Here is a 10,777-nt window from a genome sequence, read left to right as displayed (position 1 = left end):
TATTTTACGCCACCTCTACGAAATTACAGGTTTCATTGTTCATTTGTCAAGAAAGAACCGCTCACCGACATTTTATTTAACGTTTTAAACACGTCTTTTTTTCGTTTCGGCCGAAAATTAGAGCCAAAATCGAACCTTCGGTTATGTTTTGACCTCAGTTTTGACATAAACACGTACATATCGTCACTACTTTGAAAAAATCTCGTATCTAAAATCAACATGTCAACAAAATTGAACCTTGACATAATGTGCATAAAGTTCACTTGGAAAAAAATCTATTTTGAGTTCCTAGTTTTTTTTTTAAAGTAGTGACGATATTTCGGTCGGACACTACATGACACACATTTAGAGTTGACTTGTTATCAACTAAAAGAAGAACTCAAGGAGAATCAACCTGACACTTTTTGACTGGATGGAGCTATCTATCCCTAAATTTCCCCTTTGGCCTCATCTACAATTACCTTAGGTGAGATAGGGGTCAATCACGGTCAGTTTCATCTAAAAAAAAGGAGGTGTAGTTTGAGAACTTCAATGAACTACCGTAAAGTAAAATTGGGACAAATGGAAATTTCATCGATTTTCGCGTGGACTCTCCTTAAACTAGAGTAACTAGACTAAACTAAACAACTGTACACCCAGGATTGACTTAAGATTTAACCCCAACTCTAAACCGAACTGAATACCGAATAGTTAGCACTAAAGCTCGAGGGTAATAAAGCCTTCCGTGTCGAAACAATCGCCCGTAATTACCCGCGGCAATCCGCTTACATCGCTGCATTGTTTGAATTTTAGATTGGTTCATTTTGCATGATACTTGTCATGCTACGGCTACACGGGACCTTTGTATTGGAATACGCACAGATTATTTCGAAAAATAGCTGTTGCTCTTGACTCCGTCCGCGTAAAATTCCGTTCTAGCTATCCCGCGGGAACAATGCATTTTTTCAGGATAAAAACTATCCTATGTCCTTCTCCGGGGCTCAAACTATCTGTATACCCAATATCATCTAAACCGATTCGACGGTTTAGACGCACAGGTAACAAACAAACAGACTTACAAACTTTCGCATTTAAAATATTAGTGGGATGTGTCACAGACTATGCTTATTACTTTTATTTTTGGATGATTTACGTGAGTGATTACAATATTATAATTATTGAAATTGTTAATAATTGACTGCAATAGCCAAATTAAATCCTGGCCTACAGGGCTACTAAGAAACTCGAAACTCGAAGTTCGTGTCGTGCGGTCCCTCTCGCTCTCGTATTAAATAGTATAAGTGTCAAAGGGACCGCACGACACGAACTTCGAGTTTCGAGTTTCGTAGTAGCCCTGCTGACTTGTTCCAAATTTGTTAAACTGGGCAAGTGTTGCCATACATTCGTCCGGAATGTAACTTCATTTGCGAACTACTTTCCGCTGGCGTTTGTGCCGTCACAGGCTAGTGTGTACATATATGTTTTTTATGTGTTTAGTTAAATGGGGCCCACTGAAAAACAGCGTTGCGGCTTGCCGCAACATTATGCTGAGTGTGTCCCAATTTATACTATTCGTTTTTTTTTATTATTATTTCTTCCTGACGTGTTTTTTCTGGGTATGGAATATGTGTCAATAAATGTCTTTCTCTGTATTTATATCTACAATTACACCAAAAGAGGGAAATTTTTTTGTATACAATCGAACAAACTGGTTCATATACCAGGTTATTTTAATAATCAATTTCCCTATGATTTCCTTGACAAAAGTATAGAATGTCAATATGACAATAAGTAGCACAAAGGTTCCACATATGATCCAGTTTGTTCGACTGTACTTTTCTTTGGTTGTATGTAACAGGTAACCTCAAGAACTACTAAACTTACTAAACTATTTGCTTTGTAAATAGAAGGCTACACTAGTCCTAATTAACATAGATACAGGCTACTATTTATTCCTAATAAGCGCAAAGTACCCGCGGAACGGGGATAAAATGCGCAACAGCTAATTAAAAATAAAAAGTTAAATTCTATGGTAGCTTATCAGCATGTCTGTAAGTCAGTCTCCCATGACAAAAATACGATAAGATAAAATTTTTTCACTTTCAACTATCTGATTAGCTGATAGGTAGATTCATGCCTAATTTGCCTATGCCTATGCTGAAGTAAGTTAAGCTTTCTCATACTGCGTTTATTTAATAAGCCTATTCGAGGGCAAACATCTAGGGGCATAAAACGGAATGGAATACATTTCCGCTTCTGACACATAAAATAGAAGACTAAAGGCGACAGAGCTTCTTATTCTGACTACTGCGCTAAAGCCCCAGCGATTTTTAATAAGTTTTACGGTTCTGAAGAACAATAATAAGCCACTAACTTTCCCAAAGTACTTGCTGCATTGTCATCTTTATATACAAGAATTCAATTTCAAGCCAATCCACCTACTGATGATGAAAGAGAACAGACATGAAAGATTTGAAACAAATAAATTTTAGGTACCCAAAGGGAAGTTGTATGAAAGCTTGTTAAAATTCATACACAAAATAATCCCAACCACGACAACAAATATTACAAAACGCAAAAACGATAGAAGTGTCTTAAATATATTATGTAGCACTGGAATCAGAATACGTATGGATGATGTTCCCTAATCTCGCTATTGCACTGAGTGCCTTAACAAAAAATAGGCAGTTAAAAGCTATCAACTGTATTCGCCTGAGTCTTTGTCCATATTTAAATATGTTTCCGTAAAGTTCTACGCTCCGAATAAGCCGCAGCAGGTCGTAACACGATCCGAGTGCGGCGTATCTGATGGCGCTGCGTTCTTATTTAAATCAACCAACTATTCCCAGTATCCACCCACACGAGGGGCGACGGGCGAAGCACAGCTTTCTGTTGAGGGGTTTAAATAGCTAAAACGTTCCTTATTAATTGTTTTTACGGGCCCCGTTCGCGATCTATAAGATTGTAAGCCATAATTTCATTTGCCATAACTCTTTTTCTCTAAAGCAATACAGGAACTTTGAAATGGCAATCCTGTACAATTCTATAGGTTAGGTTAGATTTATTTTATAACAATTAGGGATTTTATACAATTTTCAAGAAAAAGGTGTTACGGCAAATTATCATCATGGCCAACATACCATAACGATTTTTAATTATGTACATGAACCCAAAATACACTTAGACCCGATTTATACGAGCACTGTAAGAAATGAAACAGTAATTCCGGTCGGTATAAAATTCAGAAATTTGGCAGGAAGACACAAGTAAAAGACAAAGTTCGAAAATAAGTTAATTTTTCACAGAAACTTACTTTTTCCTGACTATACAAAAAGTTGGCCGGTTCTTTACTTCATTGTCATTGAAATTGTACAATAACATGATTTAACTTGACATTTCATAACATGATACCATATAAAAAAAAACAGACGAATTAAGAACCTCCTCCTTTTTAGAACTAAACTAGTTATGTAACGGACTAAAATTTTACTTACGTAGTAGCTATAACTTAAATACTATCGCAGTTCTATTTCCATTCTAATTTAAACCAATTTCTAAATATACAGCAAGATACCATCTTTCCATTAGCTAGTTTGAGTTTCACAACTTAGGAAACTTATAAATTTACAAACATACAGAAAATAACTGGATCTCGTTAAACTGGAGCCAATAACGATACCATAAGAACTTTGAAGTGTAACAACTAACTTGGTTCTCCTTCTTAATCTTGTTCAATGCAGGGTGGCGCTGTCGTCTGAAGTTAAAGTGATACTAACATGATGAAATACTAGTTCCAAATTTGTCCACCAGCACTCATAACTTTGCATAAGCTGCACTATTTACAGTGGTAAATAACATTTCGTGTTAAATAACAGTTTACATTCGATGTCTGAAATTATGCAAAATGGATACCGAAATTATAATTCGCAATTTGTATTTGATTATTTTGAAATTAGGAAGGTTAATTTTATAGGTGGGTTTTGTTCTGGGTTTGAATAGTGAAGACCTATCAATCATCAGATTTTTTAATATGCGGGTTTAAGTATAAAAAAACGACAAAATCTGCACTGAGACTTAACGAAATGACAAAGTTTTTTACCTTTCGTATGTTTTGAAAATCTTCAACTTTTTTCCTATTGTATGTATAGAGTTCTGCCAATCTAACCCTTTTATTCCATAAAAAAACCCTGACCCAACAATGGCCGGATGACAATTTTCTTTCTTTTTTTTTCATCGAACAATTAAATATTAGAAACGCATAGAAACGTTTCCGACCATACCAGTATAAACTGGAATGCTCATTCAGCGGGAGGGTCGTAAAGCGGGGCTTGACAAATTAGGCTAGCTGCGGATAATGTACCAACTTGGCACGCTCACGATCGAGCACCATTTCGTAACTTTAGGGCGCGTACACGGTTTTCACTGTATTTTACTCAAGCAACTGAAAATATTATAAATTTTCTCGAGTAAAACGACGTTCAACTCAAACTGTTTGCAAAAAAAGTATTTGTACTGCGAATCTACGTAACATGTTTGAACAAAATAGTTCGTTTTAGGTATTTGCGTCAACATCCGATAGCAGAGATACCTACGCACATAAACGGGCGCAACGCTTCCGATCTGTCCTTCCAACCAACTTTACATTTAAAAATTACTAACATTGAATCTAATCAGATCAAAAAACCATCCATCCAAGGGTTCTGCCTGATTTAGAAAAAATACGGACCCTATTTCTTCCCGTTAGTGTCGTAAAAACGAATACTTTCTTCCCGTTAGTGTCGTAAAAAAGCAATACTCGTAAGTTTCTATAACGAACTTCTAATTCTACACATATGGAAAGCAAGAGGAAACTACCACACAATTTTCCCAAAAAAGTCGTCATGAAGGTACCAATCCTGAACTGCTGGCCATGACCACTCTGTCAAGAGTATAGCGACTTAGAACAACACCAAACAACATGTCACTAACCGTAAAAGTTTGACACTTATGCCATTCTAATAACAATTTAAATAAGAACAGGAGTTGTCGACCAAATTCCAAACACATGCAAAATACGAAATAATGTCGCCAGTGTGACCGAGTCTCGGTTCTGGGTTAAAAGCGCCTCCGTTTGAGGCTCGTCAGCCAGTCACACACTACACAGTAACCAGCGAGGTTGTCACAGACTTTCAACGACCCAAACAAATGCGTAACAACAATGATTGTAAACTGTTTACGACACCTGCGTAGAGTTTCGTAGAGCTTCGTAGGCGTCTACGGGCTACGGCGTAGGCAGAGAGTGATGTGATTGGAAAGTGGATTTAGTTTAAAGTGAGTTTACGTTTTATACTTTTATTTTTAACCTATCGAATTTTGTAATACCTATTCATTGTTCACATTTTTATACAAATCTTCAAATATTAAATAAAAAATAAACATTTATTCTGCAAGTACCAGTTACAAGTCACAAAAGGTAAGTAGTATAAAAAAGTGACTTGTAAAAACATATGATTTTTTTGTACTACTTACCAGTGCTTTCGAAAATATCGTTGTCAAGACAAGAAACTTGGCAAAAAGTATTTTTTTGAAAACAAATTACGATTATCTTGACTATGAAAGCTAACATAACAAAATAAAATGAAACTATAAATTTAAATAAAAATTACATAAAAAAATACCAGCCAAATCGGTCGAACCATTCTCAAGTAATCGATAATATTTTTTTTTACATTTAACAGTTGCCTTCAGAAACATTAGTGAATAAAAAGTATAAATAAATCTAATTCTAAGAAACTGATTTTTCACTTACAAACACAGCATTCCTAATTATTTTTTCCAAATCGATGTTATTTTATAAAACAAATTATAACTACGAGATTTTTTACATTATTGAATTCCTTTTTTTCCTTTAAAATATCAAATTTAGTCCTTGTTTTCTGTACTGCTTACACTGTGTGATGTTTAAAAAGAGTCAAAGTTGAATTTAGGTGAGATATAAAATGAGAAATCTGTTAAAAACAAATAGGTATAAAAGTACCCATTATATATTTTAAACCAGATTTTGCCCGCGGTTTCGCCCGCGTAGAATTCGGTTATTGCGCGCTGTTCCCTCGGGAACTGTGCATTTTTCCGGGATTAAAAGTAGCCTATGTCACTCTCTGGCCCATAAATTATCTCTATGGCAAAATCACGCCAATCCGTCGCTCCGTTTCGACGTGAAAGACGGACAAACATACAAACACACGCTTTCGCATTTATAATATTAGTATGGATGTTAGTTGAACTATTCCGTTCCGTTGATAAGCTCAGAAGTTACCAGAGAGCCGATTTTTTATGGACACAATTTTAGGCATGTGTTTTTAAAAATTAACCCCCTGAGGCTGAAAATACATAAAAAAAATTGCACAAGTCATTGATTGATAACCCCATTTTTCCTTAAAATCATTAAAAAAAGGATTTGAAAAAATCATGTACAGGCAAAATGGTTTTGTTTAAATTACTGTGGTCACGAGTAGAAAATGTTACTTAGTAATATTAGTGATATCACAAAAATTTAAAACATTATTATGACTTTTATGACAAATGAGGGTCGAACGAACAAAATTTTATCATAAATAAACAGACAACTTTTTTTCACTACAAATCTATTTCCGATGCAAAATTCGGAATCAATATTTTGACAAGGATCCCACCATCCAACCTTTAAAGAAAATGAAATTGGATCTTCCATCGTTCATCTAGATAACAAAAGATCTTTTGAAAAATCTGATGATGTCGTCGGAAGAATTAATATTTTCCAATTTTTCAGTGAAAAATAACGGCCCAAGTCCATTCAAGTTACAGCCAAGGCTTCTTAACAAAACTATCATTGATAGAGAGACTTAACAAAAAAAAATAGGGTGACGTTTTGTTTTGATTGAAATAAAGAAAATCGTGGAAATGTTGCGTCACGCACGACTTTCATGAAACTATTAATCATTTCTACGTGGTGCTACATAACTCAGTTACTTACAGTGCTGCACTGACGACATTTCTATTACAAACTAACAAATAGACGTGAGCAACTTAACCGGAATTGCCATGGGACATGCATATATGTAAGATCCAGGTGAAACAAGATAAATTGTGGCCATTTATAATTTTATATGACCATCTTTGATTACCCTTAAAATATAAATGGGGCGTTACGAGTGTCACGCTTATACTCAATGAGTTTCAAACTTTTCATAGCCCTGTACGTTTTTTGTATTTGTAGGTATATAACTTTTAATAAACAGCACGTTATTATCAACGACATTGTTATATACTGCTTCAATGTTGTCATTACGACTCCTATTGAAGAAGCACTTAATTTTGACATTTTATTAAATTTTACTAGTATTTTGTTTTTATAATAGGTCTCGTTATGAGGAAAAAGTCTACACTACAATAATCTTGTACAAAAAAATCTTCCTCTTATTTTATTTGATACGAAAGAAATTGTCGTGTCTATGACATTGGATTGTTTTCTTTTAACTTGTCATTGTGATTGATTTGCTTATTAAAATATTCAGTATTCAGTATTTCTTTATTGCAACACTTTTTACAAAAAATATAAAAGAATGATGCCCTGTTGGGGCGTAGCAATTTTAAAATTAATTACATTAATTAACTATAACAAATGCTATGCTAACCACTTTTATTTTTTAAGAAGAGGTTTACATAACCAACGCTTATAATAAGGGTTGAGTTATAATATGGGTATGAGTTATATGTTACCATATAATTTGAATTTGAATTAAATATACATAATAGAAATAAAATAAGCTTGCACTCAAACATATGAAAATCTGAATTTCCAAAAAATAATACTTTCTATGAAATGTAAACACTGACGCAACATGTGCTGTACCGTGGAACGCATTGTGAGGTAACGTCAGCGAACAGAATGAGTGGGTAACGAGCCTCCATTGAAACTCCCCCCTTTCACTAAATTGAAAACAGAATAAAATTATACAGGGTGACACCTAAGTGGTGAACAAAAATTATAGTTCCTAATGCAGCATTTCTAGGCAAATCGGCAGATTAGCTCTTTAAGCAAATCGTCACTACTTTGAAAAAAATCTCGTATCTAATATCAATATGACAACAAAATTGAACCTTGATATAATGTATATAAAGTTCGCTCAAAAAATTATCTATTTTGAGCTACGAGTTTTTTTTTTAAGTAGTGACGAAATGATTAAACTGTAATTAATTTACGTTAGTGAACTTTAATTATTAAAAAAAAATAACAATCTCATGGTCACCCTATTCTACATTTTTTAAACGTTTCCAACCAGCAGATAAAAAGAGGTCGATTAAAACATGCTGTTTCTATGACCGTTTATGGCCGTATTAATACGTAAGGTAACCACGCGATCAGGTAAATTTAAAAGTAATTAATAATTTGTTAATTATAACAAAATCATTAAGAGATTTTTGCACATTCTTGAGACAAGTGTTTAATCTAGAAGTACCTACAGCCAAGGAAACTGAATCACGTACCAGGGTGGTACCTTTGTGCTACTAATATCATGTTTACCGGCCAAGTGCGAGTCGGACTCGCGCTCTGAGGGTTCTGTACAAATTTGAAGATATGTTTAACTACTGTGTTAGCAGAGCCCTGCTCTTAAGCAAGATTTATGCAGTGTGGGTCATTTTAGACTGGTTATTACCATATGGTAGTCTAGACAGCATATAAAATAATATACTAGTCAAAAGAAAATAAGGGTCACTTGATTTTCACCGGTAAATGAAATTAAAAATACGTTTGAATTTAATGAAAAGTATTTGTATTGTGTTATGTAGCATTAATAAAACCATTTTTGGCCAAGGAATGTTATAAAGAATTTTATTATTATTTATTAGTATATTTGTTTTACCAATTAGACTCCGTGGCCCTTGTTTCTTTTGAGTTGCCTTCGTCCGATTGTCTAGTTTCTAGACAACTGGAAGTGCCCTATAGATTTTGATTCTCCGGCCATTAAATATAGAAAATCGTCTTAACGGACGGACAAACAGCAAAATGATCATATAAGGTTCTGTTTTTGCCGACTGAGGTATGAAACACTAAAAATTTGAGTTGTACAAGTATGCGTATATACGTTAAGTTAGATAGAGAGCGAAGTAACGATCTTATAGGTATTAGCAGAAAGATGGGTGATATTATAGGTAATTATTATTTAGGTCCCTAATCGACACTTACTTGTAATCTAAGGGATACAGCAGCGGCAATCGAACCATATTGGTTTCACTCTAAATACCATTCTCACTTTCCCGCCACTGAAATATATTTCGAACATTTACAGTATTAAGAATATAGTTTACACAAAATTTACCTGAAATAACCGACCTCAAGCCGACGCAAATCGCGCGAACCAAATCCAGCCGACAGTCTTTTATTGACACAGCCATTTCAATTTCAGGACCGCATCGATAATCAATTATTATGGGCGCAAGTTCACGCACACATCGCGTGTCGCCATATGCCCGTAGGGGCGGACCATGCCCGCTCTCTGGCAGTCATCCCAGCGGCCTATGTACGTCCGCACGGTCTGGGTCGACGGCTTCCGGCACGCTATATTAACCAATGACGACCCCTACTACGCCAAACTGAAGAAAAGGAGACCCCACTCCTCTGCCAGCACCACACAATACACCAAAACCAGGACGCGCCGCGAAGACTCCGATCTAAGGAAGTTGAGCCTTGTCATCACGAGCGATAAGTCCAGTTTCGGAATACGACCGAAAAGTCACCCTGACATTGAGGAGTTGAATCTAAATGACTTGGATCAAGAATCCGAGGACGACTTCTTGCTGAAAGCGAACTCGCAACCTATCTACGAGTTTGACAGCAGCCGCTCCAAGTATAACAGCCTCTGTTTAAACATGAAGGCGTTTCGGAGCAACCGAACGGCGAGGAACGACTGTAAGGAAAACACAGATTTATCCGACAGGGTATTGCAATGGCTAGATTTGGCAGGTAAATAGATTTGCTCGCCCCGGAAAACGGCGAGCGCATGTCGCAGCCGCGCCACAGCTGGCCGGAGATACAGAAGCGCAATCACAATCTCAGCAAATCGAAAACGACTATCGACTTGAGAGCTAAGGAGGAAGTGAAAACGCCGAAAACCGATTCGGGGAGGACACAGCAAAGTGGTATTGATCGTCACGATTACCATGTACCCACATCGGCGGCCACGATAGAAAACTACGCGAGACAGTCACGGAACAAGATCACGCTACGCGACGCGCCAAAAACAAAGGACGCCAAAACAAAAAGAGACATACGGGTCAATGTGCTGGAGGCACGACAGAAAGTCGCGACCGAAAGGAGCGCTGTCGAGAAACAGTACGCGGAGTTAGTTAGCAAGAAATTGATACCGGACCTGGCCAAAGGCAAGAAACAAGTGCATATATTCATGCCCGAAATGCCTAAGAAGCACAATTCGAGCGTGACAAGTAGGACCGAGAGTCTGCTCTCACAGTTATCTTCACTTAATAAATTTTAAATTAACTTGATTGATGTTTATTATTATTATATTCCTTATTTTTCTTGTTTCGCTCACCATATTCGCATACAATTACATTTTAAAGAATTATTTCGATAATTATCTAAACTATTATATTATTAAAGAGGCAACGATTGTTTTTAGGGTTCCGTAGTCAACTAGGAACCCTTATAGTTTCGCCATGTCTGTCCGTCTATCTGTCTGCCTGTCCGCGGGTAAGCTCAGAGACCGTTAGTACTAGAAAGCTGTAACTTGACATGAATATACATATCAGTCACGCCAAACAA

At 36.1% G+C, this 10,777-nt stretch overlaps 1 pseudogene; it reads left to right on the top strand.

Moving 5' to 3' along the window:
• Nucleotides 1-9,483: 9,483 nt before the first annotated feature.
• On the top strand, nucleotides 9,484-10,500 carry LOC141437018 (uncharacterized; annotated as a pseudogene).
• The last annotated feature ends 277 nt before the right edge of the window (nucleotides 10,501-10,777 follow it).

Source organism: Choristoneura fumiferana, chromosome 17 (assembly GCF_025370935.1).
Source record: "Choristoneura fumiferana chromosome 17, NRCan_CFum_1, whole genome shotgun sequence".
Classification (NCBI taxonomy): Eukaryota; Metazoa; Arthropoda; class Insecta; order Lepidoptera; family Tortricidae; genus Choristoneura; species Choristoneura fumiferana.
Note: the sequence above shows the minus strand (reverse complement) of the source record. Positions and strands in the feature narration are given on the sequence as shown.